Raw genomic sequence first — 19,550 nt, forward strand, 5'->3', positions numbered from 1 at the left:
GAGATATTCTTTCTCTAGCAAAAACTGTTAAGTTTCATTTATTGCTATATTTAAGAATTAGTTTTCAGATCATTAACTACTTAACGGATTAAGATAGAAAGAAAATTAGTCATGTACTCTGTTGAGGATCAATCTGAAATTAAGATTAAACATGTCTAAAATCCTAGGCACAGCCAATAGAAAAATGGTGAGTTTTTGAAACAACTCAAATTATGAAGAATTTATTCATGATACTATCACTATAAAGATTTAAGAACTCCTGAACTAACTTTATTTTTCAGTGTGAAGAAGTGCTGTTGAAACATGAAGTCTTTGTTCATGTTTTCCTGAATCTTTCTCCAATCTTCTAAGTCGTCTTTCTTTCTTTTTAAGATTTCCACATCTGGATTGTTAACTAGGACAAATTGTTACCAATGGCAGTAAAACATGTTTTCTGGAGGTCAAGGTGAGCTTATGTGGATTTTTCCTCAATTCATTATTTGATTCAAGTTGGGTCTATCTATAATTGTCTCTTAAATGTTGCTTCACATTTGCTGGTATTCAAAGTAAATATCTGATGGTAATTTTAAATTAAGTAAATGAAAGTAAATTCACATATAGAACTTAATTTAATTTTACTTTTTAATTTTTTCAAGGGATAAATTCAGATATTGACTGAAATTGAAGTTTAAGCAACATGTTTTGTGAATGATTTTTAATTTTGTGGAGTAAATCTGTAATGGGCATCTCTTTCCTAGTGGTAATTAATCTTGTCCCATGAAGAAAGGCTATAAGGTGATTATTAACATGTCTACTAATATCAAGTGATAGAAATAAGGCAAGAGAATGAAGTAGTAGTTAGGTGCTTGTTTTGAGAAGAGGATGTGCTTGATGATTAAAGTCATTGAGAGAAAAATATTAGATTGGGAGGGAAAAGGTTAACGCAGTGCATTTTACCAAACCAAAGCAAAAGCTTTTGTGGAAAACCAAGACTACAGAAAGTTTCAAATATTTGAGAGAAAATTTTCTGAGTGCTCTGCTACAAGCCCATATGGCATTTTGTGCAAATTTGACAAAGCTAACCTTTCAAAGACATTGTATTTCCTTTTGATGACAAACTGTTGAATTATACTTATTTTTAGTTTAAGACACCTTGCCGTCTGCTGGAAAATTGTAATATAAGTAATCAGATTACTCATCTTTAAATCATCAAAGTTGTAATAAAAACGCAAGCAGCTTTTTAAATAGCAGAGAGGCCAGTGATGCAATGGTGCCCCCTTTCTCAAGGTGGCCTTGCTTAGAGCTGGCTTTGCTTTCTCTGGCCACATCTCAGGACAAACTTAAGGAAGACAGGCTTTTTATTAAGATCGGCTTAAGGGACAGAGAATGAAAACTAGAGTTGGGGATATGGCTTTCATTGGAAACCTGGAATGCATAAGAGAAACTTACCAACGAGTTAGATTCTGTGGGTTTGGAAGCCAGAATGGGTAGACTGAATTTTCTAGGGGTAAAACCAGAAAAGGAAAAAAGAAACCCAAGCTATGTTTTCAGCCTAGTTTATGATGGAGTTCCTGCAACTTGGTGATAAGTGGTGTGTAAACTTCCAGAGTTCCAACACTACGAAAGTAGTGTTTATTCTATAGATCACCACCTCTGTGATATTCTTGCTATTCTTAAAGACTTTTAAAACTTTTTTTTCTACCAGTAAAGTCAACTGCTTTCACAATGTTAAATCTGTTCATAAGAAATGGCCCTTCCCTACTTAGAAATTTTTGCAGTTTATCTTCTGATGAGACAAAAAGCTGTTATGTTGACATTAGGGATAGATACTGATTGATAAATCAGGTAAACCAGGGAAAGGAGGTACAGCAACATTCTGGGGCCAGGGCTAGGAAAGTCAGGACTGCAGATGGACAATATGAGTGATTATTGCTGTGTTATTGAGGAAAAAAAGAATAGGTAGGGGGACATACGTGATGTAGCGTGGTGAGGTGGTGGCATTTGCTGGTGGCAGTTAAAGGAGTTGTCAGGATGGAGGTGGCAGCTGGGGGCTGCTGGTGGAGGGGTGGCAGCAGCTGCTGTGATGCTTATGATCATGGGAGATGGGAACTTTCCATGCCATAGACACAAAATATATGGTCTAGAAAAAGCTTCTGCTTCATTGGTGCAGATTAGCTGAAAATTCCAGGGACTGATCTTTGTGGAATTCTTAGCTAGTTTTCTACTGTATCATTTATCCAACCCTTCTTTCCCTGAAGCATACTGAGTTACCTTAGGACAATAGACATGAAAGAATACTTATCATTGTAGTGAAGTTGATGTTTATATTCCATACCTCTGTTCACTTTGCGTGTGTGCATGTGTCTGTGTGTGCATGGGGTTAACGCTCTGAGTACAGAAGTAGGGGAACAAATGATCAATTAAGAGAATCATTTATGTAATTTAGAGGAAAGTCCCCAGTGTTATTTACTTCTGAAACCTCTCTCTTCCACCCCCACAACCCACACATGCTTTATATTTTGAAGGAAGAAATTATTTTGATTTTTTAAAAACTAATTGGGCGGGTAGAAGGAAAAGAAGAGGATAAAGGAGGCTTATTTGAATTAATTCATCTCTTGAATAATTGCTTCGTTGTCTGTTTCACTCTGTGGATAGATGTCTGATTTTTTTTTTCTTTCCCTTTGGAATACCAAGGAAAGAGTGAGACTATGAAGACTTTTTGTTCTAATATTTAGCACCTGTGATATTAAGCTAACAATAATTACCTTTCACTAGGGAGAATGATAGTTACTATTAGAAAATATTTGTGAAAACATTAGCTTAATGAATTTTAAAATGCAAAAGAATGACATATTTAACAACATTCAAGCATTCTCATTGTTGCTAGTCCCCCATAATGACATAATTTTTAGATTGACATAACTTTTAGATTGAAATATTCTTTCTGTGCTATCCAAATAATTGTTGTTGTACTTTTAATAAGAGATCCTTTATGTAAAGAGTTTTATATGCTTTGCAGCAGGGGAGATTTGGATATAAAGAATAGCTTTTAAAAAAAGTGACATGAGAGAATTATCATATGATAGAGAAGCCTGGATTAGGTACATGGTGCTATGTACTTAATGCCTGCTTAACGGAATGGAATGACCTTACCATGTTTCAATGCTAATATTAGCTACCATGTAGTAAGTGCTCACTTGCTTCAGTGCTCGCTGAGCCAACATACTCATCTCACTTGTTCCTTAAGTACCCGTGTTCCACCATCACCCTCATTACACTCATAGTAGAAAGGTTCCAGAATAGAGCTGGGGTTTGCAGCTTTCCATGCCATTAAGGACTACACTACTGCTCCCTTGGACACTGCACTAAATTCATTCCTGAAATTATTTTTTATTTCTGCTATTATATTATTTGCAGATCAATCTGTCTCATCCTCTTTTGTAGGAAGCCTAGTAGCTTCACAGATAGAGTTGCTTTAAATTGAGTAGCTATTTCTATCATTAGAGGGCACCACCTGAACAAGGGGAAAGGAATCTTAGAAATAAATTTGCACCACAAAATGAGAGGTAAGAGAACTGTCAGTTATAATTTGTTTTCCAGAGACCTTAGAGATTTTTAAGATATTTTTTTCCCCCCACTAAGAAGACCCTGTAGTCCTGAGCTGTCTAAATGTCAAATAGGACCAAAATATCCTCAGATTTTGTGTATGTGAAAAAGAGTTCAGCAGTATGTGTGTCTTGTTTTCTGTTTTAAAATTGTCCTGAAGAGTAGATTAGAGTTAGATTGTATCTAATCTTAGAGCCCATTATTTCAGGAAGGATGAGGTTTATCCTTTTCCTAAATCCATCTTTTCTATAGGCAGAAAACATGGGAGAAGATATAAATCACATTTTAATATTTAAATCCATAGACCCAAAGCCCAGAACTTTAGGAAATGGGTTGTTGGTAGTGGTGGCTGGGGAGGTGGGTCAGTAAACTTCATCTGGACAATCCTTCTGGGATGATGGAACTCACACCAACTTCTGTGTTGTGTGTTTTTTAAAGATTTATTTATTTATACATACAGAACTGGGGATACAGGTGCAATGAGGTAAGAAGACTCACCAGAGTAGGGAACAGAACAGGCAGATTGACTGAAATACACTGCTGAGGGAAGTAGCAGGTGGGTGAGGAGAGGTCTGCTGTGCCATGTGAGTCACCTCTCTGGCCAGTTATCGATCTCATGCTGCAATGGCTGCAATGGTTTCATAGTGCTGTGCTTTATCCATTGCGCCACCAGGGAGGGCCCTGTGTTGTGGGTTTTTAAAAGGTGCACAGAATTGCGCAATCTTGTATGGTTTCTGCATCCTGTAATCTCCCCATAGTAGTCCAGAATGAAACTTGCTATCTCTTTGACATGAGGCTGGATTTTATTAAACTGAATAAAAATCAGGGCACACACACAGGGGCACACACCGGCACCGTCTCATCTTTGGTAATTCACTCCTGCTCTTAGAGGCAGAGCAGGGACTGTGTAATATTTGAACACAGCTCCAATTAATGATGGATTACAGTGGGCATCCTAGAGAAGTTTCTGTGATACTCATGTCTGCAAAATGAGGTCATGGTATAGAAGTTTTCACAGAAATTACAGAAGAATTAAAAGCAAATGGGTTATTATTCAAGTATTTTATGAGTTCCCGCTTCACTGTGCACAATTTTGATAAAATGTGGATTCTCTCTCCCCTCATACTTTTAGAAACACTGTGAACCTGAACTGATATCAGCCATTTGGCAATGACTTTCTGGGTCAGGAGTTTGGGACTTACAGAGGGATTAGTTGGAGATCCTCTTCTAGTTTCTAGTTCTTTTTTTTTTTTTTTTTGAAAGATTTATTTGTGCACATAAGAACTGGAGTGTAGACCAGAGGTGTGTGTGGGGGAGAGGGGGAAGGAGTGAAACATTCACCAGAGACAGAGTGGGGAGAAGAACAGGTGAATCTACTGAAATACACTGCTGAGCGGAGCAGCAGATGAGATAGGAGAGGTCTGCTGCATCGTGTGGGTCGCCTCCCTAACTGGGTATTGAACTCTTGCTGTTTTGGCTGGCCATAGCTTGATAGCACTGAGACTGTAACCCCTGTGCCACCATTGAGGCCCCCATTTCTAGTTCTTTGTTTAAGAGTTAGTTTACTCTTGTTCAATGATAGGAGTATGAATTAAAAGGCTTTTAAAAAAATGGCTTTGTCATATCAAATCTTTCCTTGAAAATCATTCACTTCTCATCATATTTTTGTTATCATATTTTGTCCCATATGTATTAAGTGTTCAGCTCTAAGGTGTGAATATTCCTCTTGTAGGCCAGGATAGGAGTAGTCATAGACCCATGTGGGTTGGGGAACACATTTGGAATGGAGTTGAGGAGGATTGTGCAGGAGTCTGCAGCATTTTCTTCTCTTGCTCATTTTGATCATGAAGCTCCACCAGGACTGGAATTCTCTCTGTTTGTTTATGGCTGTTTTCCTGGCATTTCAACCAATGGATGCCTGACACATGTTGGGTGTTAATGAATGTTTACAGAAGGAAAGCGGCAACATGGAAGTCTGTGGCTCTGGAAAGTTGACTCCTTTATCTTTTATCTCAATCAGAAAAAAACAGGAAGCTTTAACAGATCTTCTTGTATTCTTTCCACAGCTCCCCACTCTGTCTTTGATGAATGCTTTCACCCTAACACCTCCCCCCACCCCCACCTCAGGTCTCCATTTCAGTTCTTGTGTGCATAAATTAAGAAACTATAAAGAAAAATTCCTATATTCACAGCATGTGACTTTGTGAAAGCACTGTTTTTGCAGTTAGTGTCCCTGAGAAATTTATGTTTTTTATGCTTTTTCACATAGACAACTTGTTATTCTTACTACTGAGGGTGTGATGGGTCCTCAGGTCCTCAGCGAGCTGTCACAAAGGATGATGTGGAATTTGGCAACACTTGGGGGCACTTCTTGGCGCTGGCATGGGTGTGACCTGATTTCTATCACAATTCCCATACTTAAAATGGGATCACACCCATCTTGTAGTTCTGTGAGAACGCAATGAGGTAACAGGGAAAAGCACTCAGCAACGGGACAGTGCCTGGCGCAAAGGGAATGTTGCTTTTCCTCTCCAAATAAGGCCATGTTTTAAAGTCTCCTTTAAGAAGTTGACATTTCTAGACTTGCTGACTTACCTTAAAAATACAGAATAGGGGGCCCTCCCTGGTGGTGCAGCGGGTTGAAGCACAGCACTGAGAGGCTAAAGCCACTTCCACATGAGTTCGATTCCCGCCTGCCCTCGAGGATACCACATGGCGTGGCAGACCTCTCCTGACCCCCTGCTGCTCCCCTCAGCAGTGTACTTCGTAGTAATCTGCCTGTTCTGCTCCCCACTCTGTCTCTGTCTCTGGTGAAGCCTCTCGCCGCTCCTGTGCCTCTGTCCTGTACCCCAGTTCTGTATGTACAAATAAATAAATCTTTTAAAAAATACAGAATAGGGCATATTAAAGAAAGTCCTATAGGGGAGTAGGGCTGCTTACGTTTAGATTTGACACCAAGGAGCACAAATAAGTGTTCACATAATTGCTCTGATCCAAACTAGTTTGTGAGTGAACCCACATTCTTAAATGTGGGAGCCAGTGTGGCAGCCACGTGAATGAGGACCACAGGGGACATTGTTTTTGAGGTCTACCAATCTAGGACAGTTTTCCCTTCTGAGTTTAACTTAAAGGAATAGTAGTAACTAATATTCCTGTAATAACTGAAATACATGAAAAGCTTAGATTGGAAACACTCGATTCACTATATAATCTAAGAAGTATTTCACTTCGCACAAGCATTTAAAAATCATCTAGAATGAACAGATAAATATTCTGAGTCCAACAGATCAAAAGCTGTATATGTTCCTTTTCCTGTATGTATTTTTTTTAAAAAAGATTTATTTATTTATTCATACAGAACTAGGGTACAGGTCAGAGATGTGGAAGGTGAGAGGATTCACCAGAGACAGAGTGGGGAGCAAAACAGGCAGATCAACGAAGTGCACTGCTGAGGGAAGCAGCGGGCGGGTCAGGAGAGGTCTGCCACGCCATGTGATCACCTATGGAACAGGCAGGGATCGAACTCACGCGGAAGTGGCTATAGTTTCTAAGTGCTGTGCTTTAACCTGCTGCGCCACCAGGGAGGGCCTGCTTTTTATTTTTTTTTTTTTAATGTGAAATTAAATAATCGGGCAGGTTAGCTCCCACAAACTATTATAAATGTGCAAATAATACGCCACTTAGCATGGATTTTTATTAGAGTGTTAGAAGGACTCATGTTTTCTTCTGCTTCAGGTAGAAGCAGTTATTGTTATTCATTTAGAATGAACAGATAAATATTCTGAGTCCAACAGATCAAAAGCTGAATGTGTTCCTTTCCCCCGTATGTATTGTTTTTTCTTTTAATATGAAATTAAATTATCAGGCAGGTTAGTTTCCACAGACTATTACAAATGTGAAAATAATATGCCACTTAGCATGGATTTTTATTAGACTGCTTGTTAGAAGGACTCACGTTTTCTTCAGCTTCAGGTAGAAGCAGTTACTGTTATTCATTTAGAAAACAAAGCAGTCTTTCGTTTATTAAGAAAATGCAGATTAGCCAAAGCAAATTTTAATAGGAAAATGGCATCAGGTCTCATCCTCCACCTGAAAGGCAGACAAACTGGCAAGGCGCGTCATCTGTGAAGCTTCTAGCTCTGTAACCCATCACACTGGACATTGTGCTTCAGTGTTACATTAATGACTTGTTTCCTTCAAAAGTTATTTGACAAAATGCCTTACACATAAAGGGGCTTGGAAATATTAAGTGAAGAAAAACATCCTCTGAGCTAAACAGAGTGCTGGTTTCACTGTCTGTGAATCATTTGCAGGGGTGTGGTATGAAGAGTTTATGTCCTTGTTAGCTCCTGGCTGAGCTATGATGCTGTACTTATGGTTTAGCAAGGGAAATCTGCCATAATCATCTTAGTTAGCTTTCTCTGTCAAGTGGGGACTGTATTGGAATGAGCATGAATGGTTTGGAAGTTATGCAGAAAAATGTCAGTATCACTTTGAAATGTTGGTGTCACTTGGGTTCTCTTGGTAGGATCCTGGTACAAAGGAGAAGGTGAGAATGAGGGTGGAATGGACAGTTTTACCTTTCATAGGGAAGGGCTGGGGGTTACAGGAGCTCTGGATGGAAAATGGGTGAGTGATTAGTGCAAAAGAAAAGGCAAAAGCATACACTGTCATGGAGGGATCAAGAGGTTCACAGTGGAGTCAAACCTGGATTAGATGCTAGAAAGTTACAGAATCTAAATTTCGAGACTTTCAAGATTTCTTTTGATTTGTCACTCTCCCCCTTTATGTATTTGAGGCTGCCTTCTGCCCAGCCATTGTTCTGGCAGATAGTAGGGAATCGATAGGGAGACGGCAGGCAGGTTTTGCAGGGTGGAAAACGGCTTAATTCCTCCATCTGTAACTCTCTCGTCAGCAATTTCTGTACTTTTTCTCCTTGGCCCTTTCAATACCTGCTAGGCTCATCTCGCAGTGGAGTGCTGAAGACAGAAGCCATCATGGAGTTCTGCTCCCTCCCTCGCTCTCTCTCCCTCTCACTCTCTCTTTCTAAGGCTTATTTATTTATGCATGAAGAACTGGGGTATAGGCCAGAGGTGCAGGGGTGGTGAGAGGATTCACTAGAGACAAAGTGGGGAGTAGAATGGGCCGACTGAGGGAAGCAGCGGGCAAGACAGGAGAGGTCTGCTGCACCTGTGGGTCACCTCCCTGCCCAGGGATTGAACTTGCACCAAATCGGCTGTGGCTGGCTTAGCAGTATTGCACGTTTACCCATTGTGCCACTGCTTTCTAATAGTAGCTGAGTCTCGGAGAGCTTTGCCTTGTTTGCAAAGTTCAGCCTCTGGAGGAGGGCGGGAGGAAGGAGTGTAGCTAGGTTTGCTCTGGGCATTTACTTGGCCTTCTGCCCTTCCAGCCTTAGTCCTCATGTTTTCTGACCATCACACACACAGACCAACACTCACGTTCCTTAGGGCCCTTCACGCACCCCGCATTTTATCTGCTTTTCCTGCTACCGCCCCTTTTTTAGTTCTGGTATGTAAGTATATATGCAGTGCTTGCTTTGTGAGTTTTACTGTTTAGATGCTGAGAACATAAAAAGGAATAAAAGTTACAACCTGATTGGATAGTCCAATGTGTAAACAATTTCAAAAGAGTAGCTTAAAGGACAATGAAAGGGGAAGCATGGAAGTGGGGTCACTGGGCCCCTCTTATCCATCCTTTCCAAGCTGCTCACAGTTAAGGGAATCAATCAATCATTATTTTGTTATTAGTGTTCTGTTTCGGCAATATTTTGATAACAATAGCTATGCTAGAAAATAATTTCCTTTGCTATAATTACTATAATAGTTAAAAGAACAAAATAGTCAAATAGACAGGTTCCCTCAAAGCATTTCTTAACCCAAAATGTTAGTCATGCCAGTTGAGTAAATAGCCTTTATTGCTCATATCCACTAGAAGATTCTGTAAGATCCAAATAAAGTGTGCTCATAAAAATATAAAAAAGATGATTTTGGAGGTTTAGGAGGTAGGTAGGTGATATTTCACTGTTGGGCTTTTCTATTTTGGCTTTTGATGAATATCTTTTTTACAACAGCAAACTTGTTTATATTAAACCATAAGATAAGTTGTTATATTTGGCTATATTGCTTAGCGTGTTGTGCGAAACTATTAGCTCCAGTGTCTAGTACAGACTCTGACACAGCATACAGTTAACATCCATTTGTTGGATGAATGAATGGATCTATTAATGTGTATATTCCTGGAACTAGTAGCATTTTGTTTTTAGAAATTCCTTCTGTACTTTTACCATCAACTATATTGGAAATGTGCTGCCATAGTTTACCAAAGTCATTTCAGAGATTCAAAAGGAATGTTAAGTCAGTAAAAATAAGACACCTGACTCTCCAAAAGGGGAAAGCTAGAAAGTCATGGACTCTGATATCAGCTTGTTTGGAAAGCTGAACAGGCAGAAGTGCAGCAGGAGTTCACACAAGCCCATTTGGTTGAGAGCCACAGAGGAATATGCTACAAGCAGACAGCTGTATCAAAAAGCAAACTCAACACAAATCTCGGAAAGGAAAACAAGCAGGCATAATAGAGTCCTTAGAGGAAATAGACACTCAGCTTACCGGTGGTATCATGGTGGGCCAGGGGTACAGACCACTCTGCTCCAGACAAATTTCTCTGCTTACTCACTAAATATATCACATGCTGCTTCTACCTGTTTCTGTCCAGGATGCTGGTCTTGATCTCTTTTTTAAGTCTCAGCTCAAGTTCAACATCATTATCCTTAAGTTTCCTGGGTCAAAAATCTTTACCCATCTGAGTCTTCCCTTCCTGCTTCTTCACAATTCAGGAGACCATTGCAGTCATGGTTGAATACCAGGGCTCAACAGGCACCGACATCAGTGCATCAAGACTGTAATGTGAGTCCCTGGAGGAGGGGGTAGAGCAGGCGGATACCAGGAGGAGTCTACTCTTTAGATGCCGCAACGTTTATAGCTTTTTTTTTTTAATTAATTGCAGGAGAAACTCATCTTCTTATGGTTGTTGAAGCAGACAATAAGAATAACAGTGTATTCCTACAGAATTTCTATTCAATAGACAAGGGAATTTTGCTCCAAGTCTCAACATAGCACCTGACTGTTGGCTTAAGATCTGGGTGAAGGTTCTGACAATTCCTACCTGGACAAGGAAAAGTTGCCAAAGGAGTGTGTGTGTAATTTGTCTGCAAGTGCCAGACTTAGAGACAGTGAAAATAGACATGCCATCCTAAGGTTACACGGAAGTTCTCATCAACAAGAGTCCATCCCAGTTTTTGGATCTAGGTAGAATAGAGCCAATCTTTGCTTCCTCAGGGCTCAGGCGCAATGTGGAAGCCATATCTCTTGCTGTGCTCTGGCCTCAGCTGTCTAGGCAGGGAGAGAGACCTAATTTTGCTAATTAGCCAGAGCCAACCCCACTGGACCTGGCATTCTTGTCAGCCTCACCAGGGATCCTGTCCCTTGATTCAGCTCAGAACTTTGCAGTATTGTATAGAATTCCCAACAGCGGAGGGTTTTGATCAGCTCTATTTAGAAGAGCAATATTAAAAACATAAATTGCCCAGAGGGTACGCTTAACATGAAAGTATAAAACAGTAGAAGAGAGAAGAAGCTTGTAAGAAGTTTAATTTTGCTACAGATAACTTTCATTCGTTGTACAGCATTTTCTTAATGATGTCTCCGAACCATCCCAGAGGTCCATATTTAGGCAGTGGATTCATTTCATAGCAAAGACACAGACAGATACATTAAAAATAAAACCTCATGCTCAGTGTTAAAATCTCACATCATCACTGTCCTTATTACAAGTGCTTGTTTTCTACACAACTGAGACCGCTAGGGAGAGAAAATTTACCTTGATTTTTATATTCAGAATATTTAGTTGTCTGTTCACCATGACTTTATATTTGGATGAAATCCACCCCCTTCCGTTTAGCATGCAGCTGAGTGTATCTCTCAGTTGTCAAAGAGAATATCACTATTAAACGAAGATGATCATTTACTTGCCCATTAAAATATATTCTGAAAAGGATGAAAACATCTTCTCGCCTGAAGCTTGCTTTTTCTGTGTGAACTGTGAGGTGTCGCTGTGTTTTTCCCTGGGCCTTAGCACTAAGGTATATTCCTGTACTAACAAAAGCCAACACTTAAGTGGGTGTAGGAAGTAGACAAAGGTGAAGAGATGTATCTGGAGTGGACCTATGAGAAATAGACGCATAATATTTGAATGAATTAAATGCAAATTTAATGAAAGTTTCTAAATCTCTTTTTTAAGTGCCGTGATATAAGTATGTGCATTTGGACATTGATATTGATGGAATTCATCTTACATGACTAAATGAACTTGAAACTTTGAGATTGTTGATCTGCAGAAAAGAGAAATGAGGGTACCTGTTGCAAAATCTATATTATACATATTACATATATGGATATAAAGTTATTTATATATAATGTTACGCATTTACAGAGTATATATTAATAAATAATCCTTCATATATAGTAATTAATCACTTATAGATGTTATATGTTAATATATAATCAATTATATTTAGTACATACTTCTGTAATCATACATAACACACATAATAATTTATAGTTATATATAATTTATATAGCATTGATATAATTGTATCAAATATATATTCATTTGTGTAATGACATTGTATTTAATATATACATAGTTGTATATAATTATATAATAGGTAATTATAGATAAATAATTAATATATAATGAATAATAATAGGTAATTATATATAAATACACATAATAGGTATTTCAGAAAATACCGGGTGACTTGTGTGTGGGGTGCTGGGCAGACATTGTGGATTTAATGTTAAATATCCTCCTCCAGATCTGGGGAGAGCTAGAGACAAGTGAACAAGCAGTTATGGTACAGGTGGAGGGTTCCGACGAGGGACCTGAAGTATATATAATTCTGAGGTGCTACTTTTAAAAAATGTACAAAGCTATGACTAGAGAACTAGGTAGAGGAATGAATGTTTGCTCAGAAGAGGTTTGTGAGACCAGAAATTACAGAGTGTCAGCCTCCACCTGGCCTTTGGGACGTATTTGGAGACAGTAGGAACCCGGGGAAGGACCTCATGCCCATTTCTGGACACTGAGGGCTTCCGTTGTTTTCACTTTTGTTCCCCTGATCTCCACATGGCAGCAAGAGTGAGCCTTTAAAGCTTAATTAAGATGGCATCTCTTCCTTTCTTACAGTTCTCCTCTTACTTTGCTTCACACTCAGGATAAAACCTCATATGCTTCCCAGTGCTCGGCTTCACTCCTCGTCTCCCACCTGCTGGCCTCCATGCTATGCTTAGGCATGTTAGTCTTGTCCTCAGGTTCCCTGATACCGCTGAGACTTAGCTTCTTGCACCACCAGCGAGGTCCCTCAAAATTTTCTAGTTTTCATTAAATCAACCTTTGCAAAATAGACAAAAGGCTTGAAAGGTAGAAGTTGACTGTTATTTGGCATGAAAAAGTTCAAGTAAACATCAAGAAAATGAGAGTTGATGTAACTTTTATTGTTCTCTGTATGTGAGTTTCCTTAAATAAAAAAACGAGGATATCCTAATCTTGTTGGACAAAACGTTGGCCAAAAATTCAGAATCACTAAGGTGATTATTTGACATACAGATTTATAGTTGTGAATGTAACAATGTATCTTATTTTACCAGTATAGTCTATCTTGCTATATTAGTTACTGGTCACAATACATGCATATACATTTTATAAGTAAACAAGTGTACACATGTTGGGGGGATGTGTGCTTGTGTCTGGCTGGGTATCAGCAATAAGAAAGCTTACTGCTCACTGCCAGGGGGTCTTGCTGTTCGAATAGGGCCCCCCAGTGTGGGGAACCTCTTGGAAATGCAGAATATCAGGCTCACACATTAAACCTCCGGAATCAGGATCTGCATCTTAAAAAAATTCCCATTTGATTTCTAGGCAAGTTACAATTAACAAACTGCTTTTCTGGGGACGTGTTTTATAACATGCTGCTTCTATGCTGTTCAAATCAGGAAGCCATTTGCCCAACAAGAAATTAAGGAATTAAACAAGTTTGGTTTTGAATCTTGGTTCCGCTGCTTATGTAGTTGATCTTAGGCAGCTAGCTCAGTGACCTCCAAAAGCCTGTTTCCACATCTGTAGGCTAGAGATAATAATTCTTGTCTCCTAGATGTATATTTGTGAAGCACAAAGAAGAGGAGCCCAGCAACTGCTGGTTCAGCTCCAGCTTCTTCTCTGCCCTCATCAGTCTGTGAACCAATTAAAGGAACAGCTGATACTTGTATTTCCCAGCACAGAGGTCTTTAAACATTTTGCTCATGTATATATGATATGAGAAATCATATATAATATAACATTTTTAAAGTTAACATCAAAAAGTCTCATTACACATTTTGAAAAGATGCAAAGCAATCTCTAGGTCATTAAAATATTAATATTTAAAAATAAAATGGATTATGTCATTGTTTTCTCTTTAGTCACTGGAATAAAATTTACAGGTGAGTTGATACTCTCAGTGGAGGTGGGAGAGAGGGTGAAGCCAAGGTTCCCTCTTCCTCTCTCTCACACTTCGGTAGCATCTCCAGCAGCAGCTGAGCCCCCCCCCCCTTCGCCCTGGTGGGGTCCTGACTTGCGGGGGGGGGGCCCTTAGTTTCTTTAGCCCAGGGCTGGTGGTGGCTTCCAGCAATTGCTGGAATGGTTTAGTGCTTCCCAATTGGCTTCTCAACTCTACTTTCATTTGTGTAGCCAATTCCCTGTATCAATTCCCTCTGTGGCAAGTACTCAAAGTGAATTCTGTTTTCCCTGTGAGATTCGGATTCACATTACAGTCTTTGTAGGTACACGAATATTTAGAATTGTTCCATCATCACTGGATGACTTGAATGTCCGAATGCAAGGACTATGGAAAGATTTGGGGCGCAAGAAGGGTATACTTTTCTTTTAAAAATGGTAAGAGGAGAGTACTAAGCAGGAAAGATGTTCCCAGGTGGAACAGTGGGGGAAAAGTATAAAGAGAAGGTCAGACTATACAAGTTGATTCCCTTAAAATGGGTTCCCGGGAAAAAAATCTTTGCGTGCCCACTTTGAAGATGCTGCCTGGTAAAATCAGACACACAGCAGCTTGCATATAGCTAGCCCACAGAATGCTGTTTGGGTAAGTGGATGGCTGCATATGTACCAAGGCCCCAGATGTCCAGAGAATCTATAACAGTAGAGGGTCTGAACTTTGCCGGCTACATGGAATGTGTGCTGAGTTTGAAACATCCTAAGGCTGTACTCACCACTGATTGGACTGGGTGTCTCCAAGGCTGGCACTTGGCAGAGCAAATAGAGGCACTGCAAGAATAGACAGATGCAGGAAGCCCCAGCAATGAGGGCCATTGGCTGGGAAGGGGGCTTGTCTCACTCTGCCAGCAGCACAGCAGTGGTGCTGATGTTAGCAGGAATGTACATCTGCTGCCTGGCTTTGGAACTCTGCCATTTATCTGGGGAAATCTCTTTGACAAATTTGTTTACAGAGTATCAAAATGTGCATTTATTGGCTAGCCAACTAATCTGAAAATAACCTAAGGGTGATTTATAAAAAGAACTACCTTTCATTGGTTGTAGAATACAGTTCTTTCCTCCAAAAAAGTACTGTTCAGCATCTTTGTTTGCTTTTTGCTGTGATTTTAAGTTGTGCATGTATCCTGAACTTTAATCCATATTATGGTGCAATCAGAGGAGTGGAGCCTCCAGTTTAGAAATGCATTACACAGAGAGACTACAGTCTTGTATGGAGCACACTTGGGCTGAGTGGGGACCATGCCCAGACTACCCCAGACTCATGGTCTCCAGCATGCTTAATTCTCACCAAGCCCTAAGACCTTAGCAGTGGATATTGGTAGAGTCCATTTTGTTGATGAAGGAGGTAAGACTCTGTAAAGTTGCTTGCCCAGAGCAGACAATTACTAACATGCGAAGTTGGAATCAGGCATTGTGACTTCAAGGCACATCTTCTTAGCTACTAAATCAAACCATGAGAGTAGCTGAACTCACCAGCCCCCGACTCTAAGGATGTGCTGACATTTCCCAAGTATTCCCATTTGTCTGGCTTACCTGGGAGGGGAGGGCCTCAGTATAGCGTGACTGAGACAAGATTAAACTTAATTGATAATAATACTGTTTCAAAGAGCCACTGGGGGATAGAATGGGTGGTGGTTTCTTACAGGCAATGTTGGACCAACTGATAGAATTTGAGAAGATAATAGCTCTGAAAAGCTAAAGCCAAGCCTTAAACGTAGAAATTTGACCTTCTAACTAATGTTTCTTTTAAGAAATCTGAAAGACTAAACTACTATGATCTGTGAGTTTCTGGAGGGATTAAAGGTTGGAGATGAGGTTTCAGAGGATGTCCTGAGAGAAAGAGTGGTGACATGCAGAGAGGGGTGTGAGGAGTGGGAGGGCTCTATGCTCATACCAGAAGGCAGCAAGAATCAGCCAACGGGCAGCATTTTGAGGAAATAGATCATAGTTTTGGAAACTATTAAAGTCTTTAATAAAAAAAGAGAATAAGTACATTTGATATAGCAATGTGGAAGCAACAAGTGAACAGTGTATGAATGGAGTTGAATGATCGGTAAGGTAGGGAGCCCTTAGAGAATGAGAACATAAATCAAATCAAAGTTAGCAGAGGTGTCTACTTACGTTCAAGTTTGCTCCAACATTTTGCATAGAATCTAACCTTAGGGTTTCACTTTGGTATTTCTAGTGTTACTAGCTATCATCCATTGGTCTTTTCTATAAGCAGCTTTCAGTTCCTGCTGCACACCAAGCCCTGGTCTGGCACTAAGGACATAGTGGAGCATCAAGCCCCTCGGGATCCCTGCTGTGTTGAGCCCGCTGGAGATCCCAGTATGCAATTACAGCTGCACGGAGTGCTATGCAGGGCTCTGGTGTTTGGAATGGGTGATTGAGGGAAGTCACTTAATTAAGGAATGAGAAGAAAGAAGTGGGCAAGTGATGGTATAGTATTTGCCTGGGCGTCCTCTGCCTCATTTGTTTAGGAGTCAGGGTGAGCATCTTCCTGAACCTGGAATTTTCTTATGGAAGGATTTTTGAAGGTGTACCTAGGAATCTAAGTCATTTCTACCTTGCATCATTTTTCAGTTTATATAAGGTTCATTATCCTGAGGTTATTATTTAGGAATTAAACCCATGGCTAAGGGTAGGGATATAGAATTGCAAATTTGTCTTTTTCATTGACCTGTTATGTAAAATAATATTTGCACAGTAATGAATAGTTGACTGAGTACTTTCATGTAGTCACTTAAACTCATATCTCTATTTTTTCACCAGCCCTCCTTCCTCTCCCTCCTCACCCATCTACTTTCCAGGTAGGGAAGAGAGGCAGGAGAGTATGTTTCTCCCCAGCAGCATCAAGTACCCTTTGAAGATTTACTGTACTAGAGATTAACAACAAAATGATAATGTGGGTCCAATCTTCCTCCTCCCCTTCTCAAACTTAGTGTCTAGAGAGAGGGGAAGGTATTTTCATATGATGTAATGTGTTAATTTCTCTGAGGCAGCCAAGTTACTAGAGTGTGAGGCAGGAGCCACTAACTCAGAATGAATGTGTGGGATGGTGGTTAGGGAGAAGGAACTTTCTTCCAAATGTCAAAGAACAGCTAAGATTATCTAGAAAAGGAGAGGGTGGGTAGAGGGCAAGTGGAGACAGAGGGTGTGCTTTGATGGATAAAGAGGTGGGACAGCTAGAGCTGAAGTCAGTCTTCTAATTCTGTCTTCTGCATTCATTCACAGACCTGAGCTGCATTCAGGTGTGGGTATTACAGGGCAACCCAATGTGAACTGGGTTGCCTGTCAGTGGGTCCTCACTTGCATGCTTAAGATTCAATTGTACTGCAGACACACACAAAAAGGTCAATAGTGGGTTTATTTACAAAGGGGAAAGAAAAGGGAAAGAGAGAGAGACAAGTTAACTAGAGCATCCTACCAGTCCCCCTGACTTGGAACCCCAGTAGCACACTGAAAGCTGATTAAGAGCTGAACTACCAGCCACCAGCCATGAGGCCAAGGGAGACAGAGTGAGATTCCACTCAACATGTCTCCTTTATATACAGCCCAAAAGTCTCAAATAGCTGCTTAGCTCCGCCCTTGGGTCCTCGCAGTCCCCGCTTTGGTGTTGCTGGGAGTTGCAGTTTCAGTGATTGGAGTAGGGGGTGGAGTTGTAGTTTCAGTGACTGGAATAGGGGGTGGAGTCCACAAAACCTTTACCTGTAGAGTTCATTCAGGACATCCTTTTCCCCTAACAGTTGGACATGGAGGAAGAAGGGGGGAAGAATCAAACAGCTACAGGTGCAGTGGTTTACCAGAAAGCAAGAAGGCTTTAAACGGATAGCAGAAGGCAGCAAGTACCAGTGAACAGACTGCCCTTTGGGGAAGGAGGAAACAGATCATTATTTGTGACTTTTAAGTGTTGGGTGTGGAAACTTCACTAGGTCCAGGTGTAGAGCGAACCCTGTACTCTTGTGACATTGACACTTCCCACTGACCCTCTGGGTGAGATGTCACTGTGTCTAATTTACAGGAGAAGCTGAGGTCTAGTGGGATTAGAAGCCAGGCTTTACTTACCTGATTTGGTTGTCAGTCCTGTGAGGGCTGGTGTGGGCTGTGAGCATGAGCTGATGTGGCTGGCGTTATCCCAAGCTGGATATCTTCACAGTCCCCTAGGTTGACTCATGTCATTCAGTTCTTTGGAGACACAAAAAACCAGAATCTAGGGACTGCTTGGGGAACCTCAGCCCATCTGTATAGTCATTTCTATGGAAAACATGTCTGTAGATGCATTTGTGAGCTGCATCAGGCTGGTGATACTTTGCTTTCTAGTACTTGGAGTCCTTTAGGTACATGCTACTTACTATAATGGGGAGTACAAGCAGCTAATGACTGTACTATTGAGGTGAAACTTCATTTTTACAAGTATATTGAATTTATGAAGGCATGGGGTAAATCATCCTGCAACTGATTTAAGAACTATGCTTAGTTTAAGGAGCTTCACAGAGAAACATCACCCACAGAGAACAGCTCTAGTCTGGGAAATGTGAATTGTTGCTACAAGAAAAATGTTTCTGTGGGTTGATTAGGGTCCAAGCAAAACAGCTTGCAGATCAAATGGGGAGGGCACAAACCTTTCTTGTAACATGCTTCCTCTGGAGCTGGATGGGAGGCAGACTGGTGGGTTTTATTTCAGAATTAATCTTGTTGATCAATAAACTTCATTCTGCCTCCTTTTGTTGCAAAACCTTGAGCCCAGTGGGGAGGTGAAGTTAGAGGGAGGAATTTAAATTTTATTTAGTTGTAATCGGTTAGACAAAGTGGGAGATATCTTGGACAAGATGGATTTGGAGTTTGTTAATTGCTGTTTTCTGAGATGTTTTTCTATCTGTAAGGAAAGTTTCTACTTGGAGATAGAATCAAAACAGTATTTCTAGATGTTACTGAGGATCTTCTTCTCTTAAGCAAACACTGTTGCCTCTTCTTTCCAGATAACTGTTTTTATTCTCTGTGAAAACAAGCAAGCAACTCGATTGTTAGAAGTGAGTCAGCATTGCTAGTAGTCACCCCTTTGCTGGTTTGTTGGGCAGTGTTTGGAGTTTCATTCTCCTAACAAATATCTGAAATAATGTGAGAAGAGAATACCTAAGGATTCAGGTACACTTGACCAGAAGGAGAGATTTGGAATAGAGATCTGGATCTTGACATTTTCATTCTTTGTGAAGCTGGTGGGGAGACCCAGTGTAAGATTAGGGGTTGGGGACTCTGACTGGAGTTGGACTGTCTTGCCTTTGGTCTGCAGGAGAGAGCAAACAGTAAACACTGCTTAGCATATGCTACCTATGTCAGCGTAA

At 40.4% G+C, this 19,550-nt stretch overlaps 1 protein-coding gene across 2 annotated transcripts in view; it reads left to right on the forward strand.

The window, feature by feature from the left end:
- Positions 1–396: 396 nt before the first annotated feature.
- MTUS2 (microtubule associated tumor suppressor candidate 2) overlaps positions 397–19,550 on the forward strand; it is a 417,304-nt gene continuing 398,150 nt past the window's right edge. For both annotated transcript variants that reach the window (XM_004680175.2, XM_012723287.1), the window contains exon 1: positions 397–445. The gene's annotated coding sequence lies outside the window, so the exon portion shown is untranslated. The remainder of the gene's footprint in view (positions 446–19,550) is intronic.

The sequence above is a fragment of the Condylura cristata genome, unplaced genomic scaffold, assembly GCF_000260355.1.
Source record: "Condylura cristata isolate star-nosed mole 26May11 unplaced genomic scaffold, ConCri1.0 scaffold00010, whole genome shotgun sequence".
Lineage (NCBI taxonomy): Eukaryota > Metazoa > Chordata > Mammalia > Eulipotyphla > Talpidae > Condylura > Condylura cristata.